We start from the raw sequence: 25,420 nt of genomic DNA on the forward strand, positions 1-25,420 counted from the left end.
ATTTTGTTTACAACTACTGCTTGATTCATAGATCGATAATTCAGACAACCTTTTCGCAGTCCAAAAGGTCAGCATTGTTTGTTCTGCCATGTGACAGAGACTTTAATCCATTTATTCACTCAGATTTAGCTAGCTTGCGTGCTTTGCTGAACTCCGGGTTTGGCATCAAAAGGCAATATGAGAGGCCGTGCAGAAGTGAGCAACAGAGAGCGACAACATAAATCTTACTCAATTCAAGAAGAAGCTTTATTTATTTACTAAACAATAAGAAAAAAAAACACTTGTAAAAGAGATCACAGATTAAACATTAGGCTGGACCATTGTACGTAAACAGCAGGTTTATCCTATTAGAATAACTCTCAATAACAACAAAATATATTGTAAAGATACTTTCTTTTCTAGTCATGTCAAGTAATTCAACACGTCGTAATTTGAACTCTGTACATAAAGTCTAAAATGGAATATAGGCTTGTTTCTAATGTAATTTGACCACCATCCCAAATCTGTATCAAAGCATTTGCATTGAGACGGTGTATGTAGTAACAGAGTTGCAGTGGAATAAACTTCTAATGTAAACACAATATTCTCACTTAAGTCATGTTTTTGAAGTTACCCATGTTCAACTGAATGCTGAAACAAAAAAAGATTTTATGCACTGCCCTGTTTGTGATCAATGTGAATTGATGTCACCAATGCAGTAAGCCAATGAGTGAGTACAACAATAAGGACTTGTATACAGACATATGCAAAAACAAAAAAATGCCACAACCTTTTGGAAAATACAGTCAACTGAGTTGCGTCTCTCCTCTTGACATTCCAATGAAACAGATATGTATGTGGTCAATATGTCAGATCATAGTATCGCTGTCTAATAAAACATGTGTGGATATTTATGTCAAATGACTTATGATCTAATTCAATAATAAAATCACCCCTTGGTTAACATTTACATTTTAGTCATTTAGCAGATGCTGTAATCCAGAGACATGCCTAACGGCCAGTCTAGAGCAGGGATGGGAAACTGGTCCTTTTGCACGCCTGCGGATGAATTTCCCCCCAAAAAACAAAAACATTCTGCTCAGGGTCCCCAAAAGTCTAGGGCTGTCTCTGACTGCATGTGCGGTTATGGATGTGGGTATGCAGACCCGTGAGCCACTGCAGCCCCTCATAATGACTTCAGATTTATGGTGGCTCCCACCCACATCAAAGTTGCCCATCCCTGGACTAGAACATCAAAGGAGGAGCAAACATGTTCTAAGGTTTGGGATCTGCAAAAAAAAAAAATCCCAATTTAATCACATACAGTAACACGCATTTCCAGTTTACCAAACAACACAGATCATCCGAGTCTCTTTGCAGGTAGAGCAGCAGCTCATCATAACAGGAACTTTCATCAGAGAATAGGGCAACTATCTTAAAGGGTAATACATGTCTTATGACGCTATAGGCTCCCAGGCTGTTCCACCACCAGTTTGTCAAATGTAAACAAGCTTTATGTAAGGCAAAGAGCTAACAAAGAGGAGGAGACAGACTAAGAGCGGTGAAAATCGGCATTAAAGGGATTAGAAACAGAGAAAGTCTGCATTCGGTGAACATCTGTGCCGGTATACAGCATCAATAATGCCACCTGGTTACATGACTCTCAGTCGATTGAGATAGGTCCCCAGTTCAGAAACTATGAGTTACGCAAATGTATTTCAAGTTAGGATTCAGAACTTTCAGGAGCCTTGTGCTACATATGTAGGATCTTAATTTGAGTCAGTTTGCTACAGCAGGAAAATCATCCTCCAGCAACAGAACATTGTGAATTATTATGTGGATTATAATTAATGGACATTTTTGTAAAGGTTGATAAAAACATTTTTTTTTTAATAAATCAAGTTAGAAATTTCTAAATGGAAACAAATAAATTATTATTAAATTATTTTTAAACCTCAAATACACTAAATGGTTGCATTTCCTGCTGTGCTTGTCAATTCTCAGCAACAAAAGACTGATCAAATTAAGATTCTACATCTGTGTAGTAGTAATAGCCGTGTTTCAGTGAATTGTTGCCCCACTGGGCACAGACGTCAGTTCAACGTCTAGTTTTGATTTACATTTGGTGGAGTTGTCAACTAATGTGAATTCAACGTGAAATCAACAACAAAAAATCACTGTCATTGGATTTAGGCAGAAATTCCCTCACATTGATTACTGTTTGCAAATTCAACCAGTTTTCCACTCTGATTCAACGTCATCACATTGAATTATTTTGTTGAGATGACGTGGAAATCATTTTCTTCAGGCTTGTCACTGCACTGTCAGTGACAGCCAGAGTAATAAGACTCATCGTCAGTGGCCGAACTGAAATGCACTCCCAGAAAAAGGACAACTGCAGGCTAATTTGAGAGATAACGACACACACTCCCACCCCTTGTCACAGAGAGGAAAGTGCTGCACTCGTTCCCCTGACGTGGCCAGAATAAAACCACGTTTGTCGAAAGGCTCCTGGGGTGTGATATTGGACAAAGTGTGATGGTCATTGTAGGTCTTTGCATGTTTCTGAGTATATATGAGCATAGAGTGCATGAGTGTTGCGAGTCTGTGTGGGTGTCTTTGTGTAGGAGAATAGTTTGTGTAGTGTGTTTGTACAGGGGGCCTGTATGACTGTGTGTGTGTGTGTGTGTGTTACTGACTGACTAAGTACAGGAACCTAAAACCTAGGCCATAGAATTACAGCTTTAAAGATCTTTCCAACAACCAACATTTTAGAACACAAATCAGAAAGGGCTGTGTACAAAAAGGTGGTCTTCTTAGCATGCCAGGTCAGGTTTAGGAGGTGATGTGATCAAGCTGTGCTCAGTCACTGGAGTAGTTATATCACTTGCTGCAGGAGAGGACAGGCTCCCCCTGTTCCTTCAAGAGAAAAACAGCTTTTCTATTTCAGTTACTATAGCCTGTCCCTTGGGCAAAACACCAGCTTCCCTCGTAGCACCAGTGAAGGACCCCACTGGCATTGCAGTATCTCGGAAATGTTTAAGGGCTCAGGAAACACTGTGATCCCCTTGTGGCCAAGGTGAAGAACCTCCCACTGCCATTGTTCCTGCCTCAGAGTAGGAGTCCTCAGGCAATTCTATAGTCAGCCCGTATCTCAAGATAACACTCAGGAATCAGAAGATGTGTTTCAATGTGCTGAATCCGGACACGTGGAAACTCTCTTAGATAGTTATCTTTGATGCTTCTTTGGCAATGCAGCAGCTCTGGTCACCAGCACCTCAGGCTATGCAGTACAGCAGCCTTTGATAAGGAAGGCCCCTCAGGCAATACGGTAATCAAAGGTGTCCTTCTCCATGTAGTCAGTCCAGGTAGAGGAGGGCATGCTGCGGTAAGGGTCGAGCAAGATACGGAAGCAGCGTATGATCAGGAGGCCCAAGACGAGGAAAAGGATGAGGACAAAGATGAAGGCCGCCTTCGCCTCCAATGTCAAAAAAGAGGTTGAGGACAGGTCTGATTCAGAGGCAGTCAGGGTACTGCTCAGGAAATCCTCATCCATCTTGGGCGAAGTTGGGTCACTGATAAACTCTCCCTCCTTCTTCACCCTCACCACCCGTCACACAAGCACTGAGGAGGTCAACTCAGTGTGTTAGGTAGAGGGATAGTGACGCTGCTGGCGGCTGTGGAAAACCAAAGGAGTTATTGTCTTGTAGTGTGTAAGTGAAAGTGGAAAAAATACATTCTCTTTTTTCAATGTTTTCTGTTTTTATCTTATGAAATTGTTTATGCAGGGCTCCCTTGTGAAAGAGACCCTGGTCTCAATGGTGACTCTCTTCTTAAATAAAGGTACAAATTAAAAACATTTTTTAAAAACATTTTCAAAACCTGTTGAAATGATTTCATGATCAGCTTTAATGTTTCCAAAAAGAGTTTCAGATAACAAACTGCACATTTGTTGTCGTTCTTTAAAAGCACTATTCTTTCCAACTTCAGGAGGTAACCTCCAACTGACAAGAAAATATAAGAAATTCAACAGTTTTTCCTTCTCTCCTTACTCCCTGTTAGGGCTATTCCTCCCGAACTGCGCCATGAGACGCTTGATTTTATTGATTGAAAAAATAAAATTCCCCTTGCCTCCCTCTTTCAGAATAACCTAGCCCTGCTGTGTGAGAGGGCATGAACAGTGGCATGGGGTTAGCACTAAGACCTCATTAGTCTACTGTGAAGACCGAAGAAAAGAGGCTGCCATCCTTTCAGCTCGAGGGCTGGACCAAGTAAATTCACTGCGTGTGTCTCTGAGCATGGTGTGAATGGTGAAGGGTGCAATGTTACGATGCAGTGTGATGTTTGTGATCGTAATACGGAGAAAAACAAGTAGGAAAGTGTGAGTGACAACAGAGCTGTTCTTGTCAACGTGATTACATAATCACGGGGGTGTTGAGCTGTGCCTGATATATGTATATTGGTATGGATGGAGAGCCCAAAAATATATGTATACATATACTGCCGGGGCGGCAGCGTAGCCTAGTGGTTAGAGTGTTGGAATAGTAACCGAAAGGTTGGAAGATCAAATCCCCAAGCTGACAAGGTACAAATCTGTCCCTGAACAAAGCAGTTAACTCACTGTCATTGAAAATTACATATCTTGGAAACTTGTTTGCTGACATAGAAAACTTTTGGGGCAAAATCAACAATGGACTAATGAAACAAATACCAAAATATAGTTTTGGGGTGGAGTTTTCCTTTAAATAATTCTTATTGCAGGCATTGTCTTGCAATACGTTGAGCAGTTCATCGATCCATCAGGGTAGTGTTTCTTGGCGATGGGAAGAAAGTAATTAGCCCTGGGCGTGTCCCTAGAGGTCCCTAGAGACCTGGAATGCCAGGACAGTTGAGACAGGAACTGTGGTCCGATAAGGACCCAGTCTCATATGAATCCAACTCCAAGAAGGTCAAGAGCAAAACTCACCAAAGGAAATCTTGAGTTTCTTAAGTAGAAGAAAATGAGAATACAAAGTAGGTGCAAGTTGTTACATTTCTGCTATTGAAAAATAGAATGAACCTTTCTCTTTACCAGGAGTGGGTGTGTAGCAGTTTTACAGCAATGCATTATAAAATGAAATGGGATGGTTTAAGGAGAAAATTATGAAGGCTGGACACCTAAGTCCCTATAATTTCTGTGATATTGATGTATGTATGATGGCTATAGATCAGATTGCTTAGTGGAACAACCGAACAATAGTATGGTATGTATTAATTTGTGGATTTCTATCAACCATTTCATATTCTATGTTACGAATGATAAAATGGGTGGTTCGAGCCCTGAATGCTGATTGCCTGAAAGAAGTGGTATATCAGACCGTATACCACGGGTATGACAAAACATGTATTTTTACTGCTCTAAATATGTTGGTAACCAGTTTATTATAGCAATAGGGCACCTCAGAGGTTTGTGGTATATAGCCAATATACCACAGCTAAGGGCTGTATCCAGGCATGCCGCGTTGCATCATGCGTAAGACCTGCCCATAGCCGTGGTATATTGGCCATATACCACCCCCCCCCCCCCCCCCCCCCGTGCCTTATTGCTTAATTCTAGCTAGGTGGCTAATGTTAGCTAGGCTAATTTAGGGTTAAGTTCAGGAGTTAGGTTAAAGGGTTAGGGTTAAGGGAAGGTTTAGCTAAAACGGTTAAGATTAGTTTAGGGTTAGCTCAAAGGGTTAAAGTTAGGGTTAGGAGAAGAGTTAACTAAAAGGGTTAATATTTGTTTAGGGTTAGCTCAAAGGGTTAGGGTTAGCTAACATGCTAAGTAGTTGCAAAGTAGCTAAAAAGTAGTAAATAGTTTAAAAGTTGCTCATTGGCTAAAATGCTAAAGATGTCCATGATGAAATTTGAACTCGTCACCTTTGGGTTGCTAGACATTTGCATTATATGCCCACCCACCCACAACCTTACTTTCTCCCCCCCACCCTTAAGTAACTGTCTGTCTTATGTAACCATACTAAACACATCATGTCATACTCATTTACATTATGGTACATCTATCTATGAGACCAGACTGAGTGGAAGTAAACATGTCATCAACATCGGTCCAATTATGGAAAGGAGCACAAGAGTATATGAGGTGCTCGGTTTGTAAAGCCATCCCTCCCATATACAAGTGATATTTTTGCACCATAAACTATGACATTACCCAACTTTTTAGTTGCAGGTTCACTAGTGTACTCAAGTATAGTACAGGCTTTTTTGGGGCATTGAAGAAATGCATTATATTTCACCCCAAAATCTTCCTGTGTTGTCAAAGGCCCAGCAACAGACAGATAATCTCACTGATTCAGAAAAGAGGGATGAGGTTATGACAGGTTCACTTCTCCTCAAACAGGCAAAACAGACTTGAAAAGAGAGTCGGAGAAAGTTTGACTCAAGTCTGTGTGGTATCACCAACCAAATGACATGGGCTTTGGTGCCTTTCCCAGACATATGACCAGACTCAGAGGAAGGCTACGTAGACACAAGATGGATGAGTCTTTTGATCAGCTTTTAAACCAAGTCAAACTATGAAGCTGGGATTCAAACACATGCAGAACAAAGAAAATAAAAATGCAGACTGCCAACTTTGCACTGCACTTATAATGTTTTTGCTAAACATAGGAAGTGAAATCTCCATTGGCCATGTGGTTGTATTATGCACGATTCAATGACAATGAGAACATTTTCATTCAAACATTTTAGAAAATGTATTCAATAACAATGCTTACTGTACAGAAACATTTTTGAACAGTGTCCAGGAAACATTCTCGTCTAATGTTTCACAATGACAAAAGGAGAATCCAGACAAAAGAAAGGGCTTGAAACCTATCGTTTTAGTATTGTGACATACATGTAGACTGGTTCTCAGTGGCTGAGCAGATTTGAGACAGATCCTATGTCACCTACATGGCCTGTTGGACCCATGTAGCTGAGAGATTATCATTGAGACAAAGGAAGGCTTTCAATACCTAGATTCAGGGTTCCCACTGGCAGGCTGTTCAGTAATTTGGAAAAACTGGGATGTGAGAAAAAATGACGGGAGAAAAAAATGGCAGAAGAAATTCTAGAGCTCATAGTCTTGTATGTTGTGCTAAAGCGATTGCTGTCAGATTTAGCCTTGAGGCCAATTTGGCTCGAGGACAGGTCAATCGGGGGAAGAATTTTGAGGTTGAAATGTCCAGGGAAGGTTTATTTGAATTAGCCTGGCTGTCGTTATCTCAATGGCTTAATTAATTGGAAATGATAATGTTTTGACTTTAATGAAACAAAGATATCGCAATGATTGACTTGTTTACCAGCAAAAGGTTGTATTACACAAATTAAAAACATTTTTGAAAGAGCTTCATGTATTGTCTGTCAGTTAGATGCTTTCATATCCCTCATGTCAGTGCAACCAAGTATGTGTTTCAACCAATCAGGTTGTTGAAAGTAAGATACTGAAACAATGTCATAATCCCACATAACTGCCCCCCAACAACAAAAAATTCCACACTACTCTTGCTCAACTAAACATTTTATCTGTATCATCTAAACATTTGAAATCGCTCTAACATATGGAATCATGTAGTAACCCAAAAAGTGTTAAACAAATCAAAATCTATTTTACTCTTGGCATTCTCTCAACCAGCTTCACCTGGAATGCTTTTCCAACAGTCTTGAAGGAGTTCCCACATATGCTGAGCACTTGTTGGCTGCTTTTCCTTCACTCTGCAGTCTGACTCATCCCAAACCATCTCAATTAGGTTGTGGTTGGGAGATTGTGGAGGCCAGGTCACCTGATGCAGCACTCCATCACTCTCCTTCTTGGTCAAATAGCCCTTACACAGCCTGGAAGTGTGTTGGGTCATTGTCCTGTTGGAAAATAAATAATAGTCCCACTATGCCCAAACCAGATGGGATGGTGTAGCACTGCAGAATGCTATGGTAGCCATGCTGGTTAAGTGTGCCTATTTAACTGACTTGCCTAGTTAAATAAAGGTAAAAAAAAAATATATATATATATCACCCTGTTGCAGGATAAATGTCTCACAATGCAGGACATGTTTTAATTGTAGTGTATGTGAGGTTGAAAAAGGCTTCTGAAGTTAGTCATTTCAATGTAGATATTTCAGACTTGATTTTCCCTTACGAAAAAGTATTGTCATGACTGTCTTGATCAGGTCAGGTTACAGAAGACCACAACCCTACAGATTATCTCTCAACCCTAACAGAGGAGGAGAGATCTAGGGGTCTGAAGATGTGGGAGGTTTTATGGCACCTCACACCCCTGGTAAATCTCAGGCCACAGACAAATTCCTTTGTCCTGTTACTATGGAGAACCAGCCTCAGAACATTAAACATGAACTAAAGGGACTTTGGAACAATGGTGGTCATGACGATAGATGGAATATGAAAATGTATGTCATTTTTGTTCTGTTATTAAAGGTTAATAGATTACGTTATTACGAAAACATTGTAATGTGAAGGGTTTTCCTAGTATATGTTTGATGTTTATACATTGTACGTTGTATGGAAAATATCCAAATCAAAGAGAATGTTTTGGGGAAGATGAAATGTTAAGTTAGTTGTCTAAAATTGGATTTGAGTCAAATCTGGACCTTACCTCATTAACTTGGTACGCCCAGAGAATTGCCCTAAAGGCAGCTACGCCCACTTCTGACCCAAGGGTATAAAACCTGTGAGTGTAGAATTTACAGCAGGGCTACGTGACCCCAGCTGCAGCGAGGTCTAAAAAAGTCAACGAACCCAGAAGTTTGAGGACAAAAAAATTATTTGCTACCCAAGCTACGGATGAGTAGCTGTGTCTAAGCGGGTGAATTCAAGTCAAACCACCTAGCCTCTATCTCCCATCGAATCGTGGTATCTAAAGGGTTTCATTCCTATGCTGTGAGCTCTGAGCTATAGATCTGTCTGTCCTCAGAAGACCCCTTCCAGAGAAAAGGGTGAGGGAACAGACTCCTAAGCCAAAAAAGGACACTGACACCGGGAGGACGAGCAGGGAGGTGCGCAGTAGAAGTGCGTCATCGAACAGCGGAACGGTCCACGCAGAGAATCCTCTGAGATCATCCCCACGTAATTACATCATTATATTCTGACCCATAAGAGCGGCGGTTTGGGGCAAGGCTAGGGTTAGAATAGCATAGCTGACAAATTCACCCAAATGAATATTTCTCTTGTGTACTTTCTTTTTTCTCTCTCTTTTGAAATTCCCATTGTGGGTAACACGCGTCATAGTGTGTTGGCCCGTTATACAAAGTTCTAATCAATAGCCTATAATGTGTTTTATCTATGTGTATCTTTTACCATCATTTTAGTTTTTTAGTAAATAAATATTCAACTAAGATTGGTGTGGTACAAATTCATTGGTGGGACCCGGGTCTGTGCAGTTTCGCAGGTTATACGACGTTCAGAACAAGATTGTTAGAGGCAACTGGTTAATTAGCGGCTGTTGTAAAATCGATATTCTGATATTCTTTGAGTTAATTTGGGAAATAGAAACTCAATAAAAACTAGTTTTCCCATGGTGCCCCAGGTTAATGAGTTAATAATTGCTTGATTCAGTTAATCACGTAATTAGAAACTTGTAATCATTCGATGAGCAACAGTTGTCACATTAACTAATACAACGTCACGACAGTATCAACCCCTACAACAATATCCATTAATTATAATCCAAATAATAATGCACATTTCTTGTTGATGCAGGATTATTTTCCTGCTGTAGCAAAGTGCCTCAAATCAACGTCCTACATCTGTATATTCAATTGCAGAGAATTTTATTTCTGGACATTTACTCTCAAAGCTTGGGGGATTTGTGGGGATATATCCATATATATCCCAGAATATGGCCAGTACTATTAAATTGCAGAAACTTGAAATTATAGCAAGCTTTTAAGCAAAAATTATATTTTGGACAAATATTACTATTAATCCTCCACCTGTAATCGTTAAATCAAAAGATTATTAAGCAGCACGCTTGACATAAAAGTGTTTACTCACCAAAATGCCAAAGAGATCTAGCTTCTTACGTAATTGTAGGCAACAGAAGTCTGACCTTTTGTATGCTTCATAATGTTCCACTGTCTGGGAGCAACAGGATCATGAGCAGGTGGTATTGTATTGTATAGGCAGGTGGGTGTATAAATCGTGCTATGATTACTGTCTTTTCCCATAGTCCCCAGTGTGCCACGTGCTCCCCAGTGTGTAGCTGCTTTGTCATGCAGACGTTACTGGCGATAAAGCTGGGGCCCCAGTGCCAGCGGTCTGGAGTGCTCCACTGAGGCAAGTCAGTCTCTGATCCATGGTCACGCTTTGTGGCGTCATGGTGATGGGGAAATGGGAGTTGAAGGGGGTCGCCAGGGAGCCGTAGACGTAAGCAGGCGCCACAGGGCACCTGGGCATGTTCCAAAACGGTCAACAGCCCTGTGCAGATTTATGTTTACGTCTGGCTCTCTCTCTGTTTGTCTTGTCTCTGTTTTGTCTGTTTGTAAGTCTATGTTTGTCTTTTTCTATCACTGTTAATGTTTTTCTCTCTTCGTATTTTAGCTTTCTCTGTTCACATTTACATGTGTCTGTTTTTATTAATCAGTCTGTTTGCGTCTCCCTGTGAAACTGTCCCTACGTCTATCTGTCCATCAGTCAGTCTGTTTGTTTTCCCCTCTACTGTCTGTCTCTTTCCATTTCAACCACTTCCTTACCCCCACAGTTGATCAGACCCCACGTTCCCCATCCTCGTCAGTCTTTGTTGCTATCTATTCATCTGATAACCTCTTACCCCAATGCAATATACCCTTCTGTGTTCCCAGCCTATTTATTCATAACTCTACTCCTCTGTCACTTTGTCACCCAATGCAGCAACTCTCTCGCCTCTGTCTGCCTTTCAGAGGCCACTTATGGGCTCTTTGTCAGGTAATCCATCAAAGTTCTTTCTCCAAATGATATTTTGTCAATGCTGCCTCAAAAACCCATGGTGGGACAGAGTGACAGCCTCAATATTTGAACGCTTTGCTCCTTAAAACCTCTAGTGACTCCCCATCCCGCATGAGGGAGCGTAATCATCGACTGACACTAATTAGCATAACGCAACGAACATAAATATTCCTATTCATGAAAATCACAAGTGAAATATATTGAGACACAGCTTAGCCTTTTGTTAATCACCCTGTCATCTCAGATGTTCAAAATATGCTTTACAGCCAAAGCTAGACAAGCATTTGTGTAAGTTTATCGATAGCCTAGCATAGCATTTTGTTCAGCTAGCAGCAGGTAACTTGGTCACAGATATCAGAAAAGCAATCAAATTAAATCTTTACCTTTGAGCTTCGGATGTTTTCACTCACGAGACTCCCAGTTAGATAGCCAATGTTCCTTTTTTCCAGAAAGATTATTTTTGTAGGCGAAATAGCTGTGTTTGTTCTTCACGTTTGGCTGAGAAATCGTCCGGAAATTGCAGTCACGAAAACGTCGAAAAATATTCCAAATTAGCGCCATAATATTGACAGAAACATGGCAAACGTTGTTTATAATCAATCCTCAAGGTGTTTTTCAAATATCTATTCGATAATATATCCACCGGGACAATTGGTTTTTCAGTAGGACCGATTGGAATAATGGCTACCTCTGTATTTTACGTGAGAATCACTCTGGGAGCCATCAGGTGACCAGTTGCGCAATGTAGCCGCTTACGGGTATTCTTCAACATAAATGCGTAAAACTACGTCACAATGCTGTAGACACCTTGGGGAATACGGATAAAAAGTAATCTGGTTGATAGTCCATTCACTGCTCAATAGGGACGCATTGGAACGCAGCGCTTTCAAAACATGAGGCACTTCCGGATTGGATTTTTCTCAGGCTTTCGCCTGCAATAACAGTTCTGTTATACTCACAGACAATATTTTTACAGTTTTGGAAACTTTAGAGTGTTTTCTATCATAGGCTGTCAATTATATGCATATTCTAGCATCTTGTCCTGACAAAATATCCTGTTTACTACGGGAACGTTATTTTTCCAAAAATTAAAATACTGCCCCCTAGTCACAAAAGGTTGTTAACACTGTTGAATGTAACTAAATGTAATTGATAATGTAATCTATGTTATCCTCAAAAGTAATTATGTATTATGACAGGGCCATATACAATAACTAGTAATGCTGCATACTCCAAGAAAGGTTCAATCAAATCTCACCTTTCTGGTAAAAATTGCTGAGGTGTAGTCACTTTTGAGGACACAAGCTCAAGTACACAGTACAAATATTGGTAATATTGGTGCCAGAGAAAGCAGGCGCAGGAGAGCAGAACTGGGTAATAACCGGAGATTTATTAAGCAAAACCAACGGCATCCACAACAACAAGAATAAATGTGCAGAAAATAACCCATCGTGCGCTCCCGGGGAACGTACACAAGCACTACAATAAACAATCACACACAAAGAAATGGGGTACCGTGACAGTACCCCCCTTCGGCTCCAGCAGCGCACCGACGCCGGCCTCAGGGAGGACCCGGAGGGCAAGGTGCAGAGCGGTCCGGATGGAGACGGTGGAACTCCTGCAGCATTGAAGAGTCCAACACGTCCTCCAACGGAACCCAGCACCTCTCCTCCGGACCGTACCCCTCCCACTCCACGAGGTACTGAAGGCCCCTCGCCCGACGCCTCAAATCCAATATAGAGCGGAAGGAGTACGCCGGGGCCCCCTCGATGTCCAGAGGGCGGAGAAACCTCCCACACCTCAGACTCCTGGAGCGGGCCAACCACCACCGGCCTGAGGAGAGACACATGGAACGAGGGGTTAATACGGTAATCAGAGGGAAGCTGTAACCTATAACAAACTTCATTCACTCTCCTCAGGACTTTAAATGGCCCCACAAACCGCGGGCCCAGCTGCCGGCAGGGCAGGCGGAGGGGCAGGTTTTGGGTCGAGAGCCAGACCCGGTCCCCCGTTGCGAACACCGTGGCCTCACTGCGCTGGCTTTCTGGCGCAGCACGGCCCGCTGGAGGTGAACATGGGCGGCGTTCCATGTCTCCTCCACGCGCCTGAACCAGTTGTCCACCGCAGGAGCCTCGGTCTGACTCTGATGCCAAGGCGCCAGAACAAGCTGGTACTCCCAGTACGCACTGGAAGGGGGAGAGGTTAGTGGAGGAGTGGCGGAGCGAGTTCTGAGCCATCTCGGCCCAGGGCACGAATGCTGCCCACTCCCCGGCCGATACTGGCAATACGACTGCAGAAACCTGCCCACATCCTGGTTCACTCCATGAACGCCTTCCAGACCTTCGAAGTGAACTGGGGACATCGAGCAGACACTATATCCTCAGGCAACCCGTAGTGCCGGAAGACGTGCGTAAGCAAGGCCTCCGCAGTCTGTAGGGCTGTAGGGAGACCGGGCAGAGCGAGGAAACGGCAGGACTTAGAGAACCGGGGGGGGGCGATCGGTAAGAAAATCCACCGACAGGTGTGACCAAGGCCGCTGTGGAACGGGTAAGGGGTGTAGCTTCCCTCTGGGCAGCTGCCTAGGAGCCTTACTCTGAGCGTACACCAAGCAGGAGGAAACATAAACCCTTACGTCCTTGGCCAAGGTAGGCCACCAGTACTTCCCAATCAAACAGTGCACCGTCCCGGCCGACCGATCCCAGGATGACCAGAGGAGGGTGATGTGTGGGCCCAATAGATCAACCGGTCACGGACAACAGACGGAATGTACAGACGCCCAGCGGGACACTGGAGGGGAGCGGGCTCTGCGCGTAACGCCTGCTCAATGTCTGCTTCCAGCTCCCACACTACCGGCGCCACCAGACAGGAGGCTGGGAGTTTGGGAGTGGGATCCATGCGCCGCTCCTCTGTGTCATACAGCCGGGACAGTGCTTCTGCCATCATGTTCTGGGAACCTGGTCTGTAGGAAAGGCAAAAAACCAAACAAGTGAAAAACATGGCCCACTTGCCTGGCGAAGGTTCAGTCTCCTCGCTGCACAGATGTATTCCAGATTGCGGTGGCCAGGTCAGATGAGAAAAGGGTGTTTAGCCCCCTCAAGCCAATGTCTCCACGCCTTCAGAGCCTTGACAACAGCCAACAGCTCCTGGCCCCCCAAGTCATAGTTTCTCTCCGCCGGGCTGAGCTTCTTTGAGAAGAAGGCACAGGTGCGGAGCTTCGGTGGCTTACCCGAGTGCTGAGAGAGCACAGCTTCTATCCTTGCCTTGGACGCGTCCACCTCCACTATGAATGATCCGGATGGGCCAGCACGGGAGCCGAGGTAAACAGTGCCCTCAGGTGACCAAAATCCCTGTCCGCCTCAGCCGACCACTGCAAGCGTACAGGGCCCCCCTTCAGCAGTGAGGTAATGGGAGCCGCTACCTGACCAAAACTCTGGATAAACCTCCAGTAGTAATTGGCAAACCCTAGGAACCACTGCACCTCCTTTACCGTGGTGGGAGTCGGCCAATTACTCACGGCTGAAATGCGGTCACTCTCCATCTCCAACCCCGAGGTGGAAATGCGGTACCCTAGGAAGGAGACGGACTGCAAAAAGAACAGACATTTCTCAGCCTTGACCTACAGGTCATGCTCCAACAGTCGACCAAGCACCCTGCGCACCAGGGACACATGCTTGGCGCGTGCAGCGGAGTATATCAGAATGTCATCAATATACACCACTACACCCTGCCCATGCAGGTCCCTGAAAATCTTGTCTACAAAGGCTTGGAAGACTGATGGAGCATTCATCAACCCGTACGGCATGACGAGGTACTCATAATGCCCTGAGGTCGTACTGAACGCTGTCTTCCACTCGTCTCCCTCCCGGATTCGCACCAGGTCGTAAGCACTCCTGAGATCTAGTTTGGTGAAGAAGCATGCCCCGGGCATTGACTCAATCGCTGTGGCGATGAGCGGTAGCGAGTAACTGTACCTCACCGTGATCTGGTTTAGACCTCGATAGTAAATACACGGGCGCAGACCTCCCTCCTTCTACTTCACAAAAAATAAACTTGAGTAGGCGGGTGAAGTGGAGGACCGAATGTACCCCTGATGCAGGGATTTGGAGACATATGTTTCCATAGCCGCCGTCTCCGCCTGTGACAGGGGAAACACGTGACTCCTGGGAAGTGCAGAGTCTACCAGGAGATTTATCGCACAATCACCCCGTCGATAGGGTGGTAATTGATTCTTCTTTTTGGAGAAGGCGAGAGCCAAATCGGCATATTCAGGGGGAATGCGCACGGTGGAGACCTGGTCTGGACTTTCCACCGTAGTAGCACCAACGGAAACCCTTAACACCTCCCCGAGCACTCTCGCGACCACCCTGTGAGAGCCCTCCGTTGCCAAGAAACAGTGGGGTCATAACAAGCTAACCAGGGTAGGCCTAGCACCAAGGGAAATGCAGGAGAGTCAATGAGGAAGAGACTGATTCTCTCCTTGTGACCACCCTGCGTCACCATAGCTAGAGGAGCGGTGGCCTCCACCCTAATGGTCGACTATCTAAGGCGTGAACGGGGAAGGGCACAGCCACGGGAACAATGGGGATCCCTAAACTAAGGGCGAACGATCTGTCTATAAAATTCCCAGCTGCGCCTGAATCGATGAATGTGGGGAAAACTCAGGAAAAGTAACATACAGAAACATGTGTGCAACAGAGGGCTCTGGGTGAGAATGGTGCCGGGTCACCTGGGATGAAGCCAGAGTGCCCTGCCTGCTGCCTCGATCCCCAGAGGAACCAACCCAGAACCAACCGGCAGTGTGACCTCTGCGGCCACAGATGGTGCACGAGACAGAACCTCCTCCAGTCTCCCTACGCACAGCCCCTCCTAGCTCCATGGGCACCGGAGTGGCGGTGCTGGGGGATGGAACCGACAGAACCCGATCTGGACGTCCACGGGTAGCCAGCAGGTTATCCAGCCGAATGGACAGGTCCACCAGCTGGTCGAAGGTGAGGGTGGTGTCCCTGCAGGTCAACTCCCGATGGACGTCCTCGCGCAAACTGCAGCGATAGTGGTCAATCAGGGCCCTATCGTTCCATCTTTATCAACTACGCAAATACTTCATCTCAAAGCTACTTTTAGATATGAAAGATATATATTACTGTAAAATATGAACACTACCAAACCAATCCCACCACATGTTACTAATGCCATTCAACTTCATGCCTGTGTGGCTGAGACTGTCATGTTTGCAATCTTGTCAATCTACAGACAGCCACAATTTTCTACTCCGTAATGTCCTAACATTTACTTCTACTCCGTAATGATGCTAAAATGAGTTTTATGTTGCCTAACCGATTGTGTTTTTTTTGTTAGTTCATCTGCATTGCTTGTAACTTCTTTTTTTAAACTATTTTTGTACATAATGTTGCCGCTACCGTCTCTTATGTCCGAAAATAACTTCTAGACATCAGGACTGCGATTACTCACCACAGGCTAGCAGAAAACTTTTTCTTCTTTCACGACTCTGACGAGCCCGAGGCGGAGGATATACGGCTCCCTCTGGAACAGGCCCTGACCCCAGTGATCTGCGTGAAGAGGAGGCGGAGAAAGAGAGGCTGGAGGTCGGTCTGCCTTCTGAGGAGTAGGAGGCGATCAAATAAACCCCCACTCCCCTCAATTCTGCTCGCAAACATGCACACTTTGGACAATAAAATGGACAAGTTATTGGGAAGATTAAACTACCAACGGAACATTAAAAACTGTAACATCTTATGCTTCACGGAGTCGTGTCTGAACGACGACAATATCAACATACAGCTGGCTGGTTATACGATGTACCGGCAGGATAGAACAGCGGCGTCTGGTAAGACAAGGGGCGTGGTCTATGTATTTTTGTAAACAACAGCTGGTGAACAATATCTAAGGAAGTCTTGAGCCATTGCTCACCTGAGGTAGAGTTTCTCATGATAAGCTGCAGACCACATTACCTACCGAGAGAGTTCTCATCTATATTCTTTGTAGCTGTTTACATACCACCACAGTCAGAGGCTGACACCAAGATAGCATTGAATGAGCTGTATTTCCCCACAAGCAAACAAGAAAACGCTCACCCAGGGGCGGCGCTTTTAGTAGCCGGGGACTTTAATGCAGGGAAACTTAAATCAGTTTCACCTCATTTCTATCTACATGTTAAATTTGCAACCAGAAGGAAAATAACTCTGGACCACCTATACTCCACTCACAGAGATGCATACAAATCTCTCCCTCACCCTCCATTTGGCAAATCTGATCATAATTCTATCCTGCTGATTCCTGCTTACAAGCACAAATTAAAGCAGGAAGCACCAGTGACTAGATCAATAAAAAAGTGGTCAGATGAAGCAAATGTTAAGCTACAGGACTGCTTTGCTTGCACAGACTGGAATATGTTCCGGGAATCCTCCAATGGCATTGACTGAGCTAAAGGCTAGAGCTGCAGCTTTCAAGGAGCAGGACTCTAACCCGGAAGCTTATAAGAAATCTTGCTATGTCCTCCGATGAACCATCAAACAGGCAAAGCGTCAATACAAGACTAAATCGAGTCGTACTACACCGGCTCTGATGCTCCTCGGATGTGGCAGGGCCTGCAAACCATTACAGACTACAAAGGGAAGCACAGCCGAGAGCTGCACAGTGAAACGAGCCTACTGGACGAGCTAAACTACTTCTATGCTTGCTTCGCGGCAAATAACACTGAAACATGCATGTGAACACCAGCTGTACCGGAAGACTGTGTGATCACGCTTTCCGCAGCAGATGTGAGTAAGACCTTTAGACAGGTCAACATTCACAAGGCATTCAGGGACAGACGGATTACCAGGACGTGTACTGCGAGCATGTGCTGACCAGCTTGCATGTGCTTCACTGACATTTTCAACCTCTCCCTGTCCGAGTCTGTAATACCAACTTGTTTTAAGCAGACCACCATAGTGCCTGTGCCCAAGAACACTAAGGTAACCTGCCTAAATGACTACCGACCCGTAGCACTAATGTCTGTAGCCATGAAGTGCTTTGAAAGGCTGGTCATGGCTCACATCAACACCATCATCCCAGAAACCCTAGACCCAATCCAATTTACATACTGCCCCAACAGTCTCTATTGCACTCCACACTGCCCTTTCCCACCTGGACAGAAGGAACACCTATGTGAGAATGCTATTCATTGACTACAGCTCAGCGTTCAACACCATAGTACCCTCAAAGCTCATCACTAACCTAAGGACCCTGGGACTAAACACCTCCCTCTGCAACTGGATCCTGGACTTCCTGACGGGCCACCCCCAGGTGGCAAGGGTAGGTAACAACACATCCGCCACGCTGATCCGCAACACAGGGGCCCCCCAGGGATGCGTGCTCAGCCCCCTCCTGTACTCCCTGTTCACTCATAACTGCACGGCCAGGCACGAATCCAACACCATCATTAAATTTGCCAATGACACAACAGTGGTAGGCCTAATCACCGACAACAACGAGACAGCCTACAGGGAGGACAGCCTACAACAGATGTCAGTGGACTACAGGAAAAAGAAGACCGAGCACACACCCATTCTCATCGACGGGGCTGCAGTGGAGCAGGTTGAGAGCTTCAAGTTCCTTGGTGTCCACATCACCAACAAACTAACATGGTCCAAGCACAGCATGACAGTCGTGAAGCGGGCACGGCAAAACCTATTCCCCAAGATTTGGCATGGGTCCACAGATCCTCAAAGGGTTCTACAGCTGCACCAACGAGAGCATCACTGCCTTGTATGGCAACTGCTCAGCCTCCGACCTCAAGGCACTACAGAGGGTATTGCGAACGGCCAAGCTTCCTGCCACCCAGGACCTCTATACCAGGTGGTGTCAGAGGAAGGCCCTAAAAATGGTCAAAGACTCCAGCCACCCTAGTCATAGACTGATCTCTTTGCTACCACACGGCAAGAGGTATCGGAGCGCCAAGTCTAGATCCAAGAGGCTTCTAAACACCCCCAAGCCATAAGACTCCTGAATATCTAGTCAAATGGCTACCCAGAATATTCATATCGCTCCCCCCCCCCCCCCCCCCCCCCCACATACTACCTCAACTAACCGGTGCCCCGCACATTGACTCTGTACTGGCACTCCCCTATTTATATATATTGTTATTTTTTTTACTGCTCCTCTTTAATTACTTGTTACTTTCATCTCTTATTCTTATCCATATTTTTTTTAAACTGCACCGTCGGTTAGGGGCTCGTAAGTAAGCATTTCACTGTAAGGTCTACTACACCTGTTGTATTCGGCGCATGTGACTAATGCTATTGATTTGATTTGACTAATATCCCCATTATTGTGCAATAAATGCTCATTTTTGCCATGAATTCACAATAACAGGTGGCAATCTGACAATCTTGATACTTAATTCTGACTTGTAAGACTACAGGTTTTCGTCTATTGGATAGAAAATTGACTTTGCCTTTCCAATCAGAAAACCCACTGCATTATTCAGTGGATCAAGTATGGCTCTTACATCTCAACACGATCAGTCTGAGAGGACATTCATGTAGTTCCACAACAGAGCGCATAGACGATGAGAATACTGACCAATCATTTACTTCACATTCTTGGCATCCCACCCAAACATCCATCTGGGAGTATGGTATAATACATTAACATGGCTGGAATTTGATTACCGTTATCTATTCCACTGCCAGGGAGACAGAGAGAGGGGGAGAATACATATCTATCTGCAGATAGTCAGTATTTACGCGTGAAAAAAAGAAAGAACGCAGGTTTCTATAATGCGGAGAGGTGTGTGAATATGTGTGAGTGGGATTGGTGTGATTAATTAATATTGTTCACTTCAGCATTTCTGGATGATTCAAGAATACACATAGTTGATTCTGGGTCAACTATACTTTTTCATAATATGACATCAATACTTCAGTCCAGTGAATTAAAATGTAAAAACGTATCAGCATTTGAGTTGCTCATACGAGATAGGGCTGCTCTTTACAAACGCTGAAATAAATGCCTCTGGTTTGGTTTTTTTCTACAAATTCGACAGCAGTTCATGGCTCATGGTCGATATGCATTACAACACCATATGAAATGTGAGTCAAATGTGAAACAAGAACGCATAGGAAATGTCCACTATTTGAGACTAATATAAATCTCATGATTTTGCAGTCTTCCAGTGACAATTACAGACACAAGGGAATGAAAAACGGAATAATTCAGTGGTTAGGATAGGAATTATGGGTAACACAATGCTATGGAGAGCACCACGAATTTAATGATATTCAGACTATCAATGACTTCTGGTAAATGTAGACTAGGGTCACCTTAACAGACCTGCTACATATTTGCTGGGCGTGAGCCGCAAGTGAAACTACACTTCCATTGCGGTCAATGAAAACCTGCTCCACTGGCCGTGTGAGCAAAGCAATGCTGCGTGCTGCGAGTTTAAAATTATGCTCTGGCTCTATTTCCAAGAAAACAATGTGTGCGGGCTCACATCTGAGAACACTGGATCACGTGGCTCGCACCTCTTCCTCTGGGATTTATACGCGTCCAATGTATCATGTAAAACCTACAATGTTTTATCTCCCTCATCCAGTGTATCAATTCTGTATGTCTGTACACTGTGCATTTAGAAGAGAATTTCAACAATAAAAATATATCCTAATGGTTATTTTTAACAGGAATGCAGAGAATACTGACATTATTAGGCTAAATCCGCACTGTAAAGTTGGTTTGATGAACCACATCGTCGTTGGGCCCCCCAGGCGAGGACAACCCTTATTCTACTACATTTCATTTTGTACAACAGCAGTAAGGTTTGAGTACAGAATTGGCTTCATTAAGATTGATTCACATCCCTTTCCTTTCAAACCCTATGCTTAAAACATTTGTGTTACTCGTGGTAAATAATGGTCAGCTACTGTATGACTGCTTTTGGTTGACCCTCTCAGCCGCACTCGAGCCCTTTGGGGGATACGGTAACGTCGCGCTGCCATGTATCACTGTTGCTATTAGCCTTGCATAGTCGTTATCGATCTCCCATTGTGTTCTTTGTCTGTGGCGGTAATGGCAGCTGTCACTTAGGATGATTCATGCGGCGCCAGCACGGTGAGCCAGCATGGTGAGCTCTGCAGCCGGTAACGGCCCATACATTTATGTAATCGGCGACTGACGGCGCTCACAGCTTCCTGAAGAACTGAATGAGGGCCTGAACAGTGCTGATGCCACAGACTGTCTTACACAGGCAACCGTGGGTTGCAGGCATAGCCAAGGAAAGTATGGGTGCTGCAGTACCCCTTTAACTTTTTTTTAAAAGTCTTTCAAAAATATATACACTACCGTTCAAAAGTTTGGGGTCACTTAGAAATGTTGTTGTTTTTGAAAGAAAACTGTCCATTAAAATAACATCAAATGTATCTGAAATAGAGTGTAGACACTGTTAATGTTGTAAATGACTATTGTAGCTGGAAACGGCAGATTTTTTATGGAATATCTACATAGGTGTACAGAGGTCCATTATCAGCAACCATCACTCCTGTGTTCCAAAGGCACGTTGTGTTAGCTAATCCAAGTTTATAATTTTAAAAGGCTAATTGATCATTAGAAAACCCTTTTGCAATTATGTTAGTACAGCTGCATACTGTTGTTCTGATTAAAGAAGCAATACAACTGGCCTTCTTTAGACTAGTTGAGTATCTGGAGCATCAGCATTTGGGGGTTCAATTACAGGCTCAAAATGGCCAGAAAAAAAAGAACTTTCTTCTGAAACTCGTCAGTCTATTCTTGTTCTGAGAAATGAAGGCTATTCCATAAGTGCCAAGAAACTGAAGATCTCGTACAATGCTGTATACTACTCCCTTCACAGAACAGCGCAAAACGGCTCTAAACAGAATAGAAAGAGGAGTGGGAGGCCCCGGTGAACAACTGAGCAAGAGGACAAGTACATTAGAGTGTCTAGTTTGAGAAACAGACGCCTCACAAGTCCTCAACTGGCAGCTATAATAAATAGTACCAGCAAAACACCAGTCTCAACATCAACAGTGAAGAGGCGACTCCGGGATGCTGGCCTTCTAGTTCCTCTGTCCAGTATCTGTGTTCTTTTGGCCATCTTAATCTTTTCTTTTTATTGGCCCACTCTGCCTAGAAGGCCAGTATCCTGGAGTCGCCTCTTCACTGTTGACATTGAGACTGGTGTTTTGCGGGCACTATTTAATGAAACTGGCAGGATTCAATCGTTGGAATTGCAAGAGTTGTTGCCCTGTCCCTTTCTCTGCCATTGCCATTCTAATGGAATCCAGAAAGAACAAAACCCTGTCCTCAAACATTTACATCAAAAGGTGCAAAGTTATGGGCAAAGACACAAAACATCCACATCAAATGAAATATTTTTCATGATCACATTTTTTATTTAACCTTTATATAACTAGGCAAGTCAGTTAAGAACAAATTCTTATTTACAATGACGACCTACCCCGGCCAAACCCGGGTGACACTGGGCCAATTGTGCACCGCCCTATGGGACTCCCAATCACGGCCGGATGTGATACAGCCTGGATTCAAACCAGGGACTGTAGTGACACCTTTTGCACTGAGATGCAGTGCCTTAGACCGCTGCACCACTCAGAAAACAACAACTGTTTGTGTTGTATTAATTTTGCATCCTTACAAACCTCTTAATGTAAATGTCCATTACTGTATTGTACATAGGTTGGTCATTTATAGGTTTGTACCTGTAGACTTTCCATCACCATGAAGAAAAACAATGGACAGCACAGTAATTGAGTACATTCAGGCATCAGGTGGTTTGTGATGATGTGGCTCATTTGGTAGAGCAGGGAGCTTGCAATGCTAGGGTTGTGGCTTCAATTCCCACGGGGGACCAGTATGAAAATGCACTCACTAGTGTAAGATCATTTTAGTTTTCACGTAGAAATAAGTTGCATTTGCAAAGTATTTCAAGAAACTGGGAAACATATATAGAGCATGTGTTTTTATATTCCACACTGGGCCTTTACTGGTTCTGTATTAGTAGACCGATATAGACGGCTTCAGCTCTGGTAATAATTATTTTCAGAATTTTCCACAAACTACTTCCCATGGCTATGGTTGCAGGGTAGGGAAAAAAGTAGTCGTAGCCTACGCTACAACTGTTTCAGCCTCCAGCATTAAGATTAATGGAGTTAGCCTGGAAGCGGAACAACCTAATTTCTCTTCACGTGACAATGTTTTCAGGCCCCGTAATGTTTTCAGTATGACCAGCTATAGCCACAGTTGTGATGCATCTAACAAGCTAAAGGTCTTACCTAGCTCAGGTCACGCAAGTCGTTACTCAGAGAATAACATGCTCTGAGGCTGATATGTGACGACAGAATAAAATGTTAAGAAATCATTCAGAAGTGTAACGGGAGGAATGCGGTTTGACACTTAAATACTCGGCCCTATCTCCGGCACTTTGTCCTCCCCAAACTCTGTTCTCACACTTATAGGCATCTGATGACAAATGATTCAAACAGTATATCACTCATTGGATGATTGTATATGTGTGATACTAAAGTGTATTCAAACGCAATGCAAAGAACAGACTAATAGTATTGTTATGTATCTTGAGCAATACAACAAAATACAGTAAGTTAAGGCACTGTATTGAAATAAAATATTTAAAGTAAAAAAATATCACTGCCATCCCCTGAGGAAGTGTCACGGCCAACTATATGTATGGTCGATTCCAAAGAAAATGTAACCTCTATCCAAGTTGTCTAACAGTCTTTCAAAACGCCTGGACCTGTATTTGAACATTTTTGTCAGACTTAGATAAGATTTAATCCCCCCCCCCCCCCCCCCCCCCCCCCCCCCCCCCCCCCCCCCCCCCCCCCCCCCCACACACACACACACACATGTTTAGTTACTATGAATTCATGATTAAACATATGTTAAACAAAATGCACCCCTATATCTGGAGGACAGAAGAAATGGTAAGACATCATTTTGAAGTAGAACAGGAGGAATGAGGTTTAACACTTAAATACTCCGGATACTAGTACATTGTGGCAAAACTCAAATGGCAACGTATTTACACGGATACATCCTCATACTTACAGCTATGAATACACACACTTTCATACTCACATCCATACACGAACCCCTTCAATAGGTCTGATCACATACAATGCCCCGGGTTTGGCCTCATCTCCCTCACACTGGAGAGGCAATCGAGGAGGCTACTTCCTTACATCAAACTAGGCGTCGGTCCGGAGCAGATGTGCTCTGGCATTTCCATCACAGAGCGTACTCTCCAATTCTTACCCTCTCACTGTTAATTATTTTCCTCTGTCTACCTTGCTACGGGTGGGTGTTGTTACCTTGCGCCTTATTTCTCTATTTGTATCTGTTTATGTCGCCTATCTTCCTTGGTCATGCATGTCTGTGATAGAGACAGAGATAATAAGACTTTATGGCAAACAACCGAGTTCTTAGAGTCAAAACAGCACTGTAAGAACATATAGCCTGTATAATAAGTAGTGTTAATTGCAGTGTAGCCTAGAATGCCTCTGGCTATGCCAGAGGGAATGATTCTGTACTTGTATCAGTACATTTTAAGCTAATAACATAGACCTAACAATTATTGTAAATGTGTGTTTACCTTGTGTTATAATAACCTATGTTTAATATAAACGATAGGACTGACTGAAAAGCTGACTTCATTCGTTATAGGCTCCTGGTTGTAGTTAATTACATGTGAAAGCTCACAACAGCGTAGCTTCACAATAGCTTCATTTATTTAGTTAGCTATACTAAAAATAATAATAGCCTAAAACTTATGACATGTATGGCTTGCTTTATTCAAAATAGCAGAACATACCTGCCAGGCTACAAGTGAGCTCTCCCGCGCTGCCTCTCTACGCGAAAATTGTCAGGCGGACTTGTGCCCTCGTGGAGATTCAGTGCAGTGAATAAATAATACGGAGGTATTCATTTGTGATACTTCCACTAGGCTAAAAGCAGCGTTTACTCGTTCATTCGTGTCAGCCAACCACTGAAAACATAAACGTGTCAAACTTTGTCTGCCTCTTATCCATTTCGTGAAATTTCAACCACGCTCCGTCTCCGCTTCCCACCCCTCCTCGTGCAATTTTCCAATCCCGCCTCTCAGTCACACAACAAGAGGATAATGGTGGTGTCTCGTTCCCTTAGCAACCAGTTGCTACAGTAATATTCCTAGGTAATTCAAAGTGTTGATTATGATGATGAAGAGTCCAGGTGTATGACCACGAGAGTTAGATTAGGCTAGTTATTCAATCAAATACAATTCTTTTACAATTAGACCCTTAACCTAGGAAGAAACGTGTATATCATAAACGTATGTGTGTGGTTGCAGGTAGCCTACTCCAAAAAACTGAAGATTTCGCGAAATCCACTTTTTGCATAGTGCTAGGAGCTCCTCCGCATTTTAGCTGCTGCACATCTCGCATTTCCCAACATCTTT

The 25,420-nt window shown here is 43.9% G+C and overlaps 1 long non-coding RNA gene across 1 annotated transcript; it reads right to left on the reverse strand.

Moving 5' to 3' along the window:
• Positions 1-231: 231 nt before the first annotated feature.
• LOC110488306 (uncharacterized) lies at positions 232-25,420 on the reverse strand. Its single transcript, XR_002468386.3, has 2 exons — positions 24,797-25,420; positions 232-3,656 (listed from the first exon to the last, which is right to left on the reverse strand). It is a non-coding gene; the product is annotated as an uncharacterized LOC110488306 (long non-coding RNA).

Source organism: Oncorhynchus mykiss, chromosome 30 (genome assembly GCF_057628025.1).
Source record: "Oncorhynchus mykiss isolate SJ-2025 chromosome 30, ASM5762802v1, whole genome shotgun sequence".
NCBI classification, from domain to species: domain Eukaryota; kingdom Metazoa; phylum Chordata; class Actinopteri; order Salmoniformes; family Salmonidae; genus Oncorhynchus; species Oncorhynchus mykiss.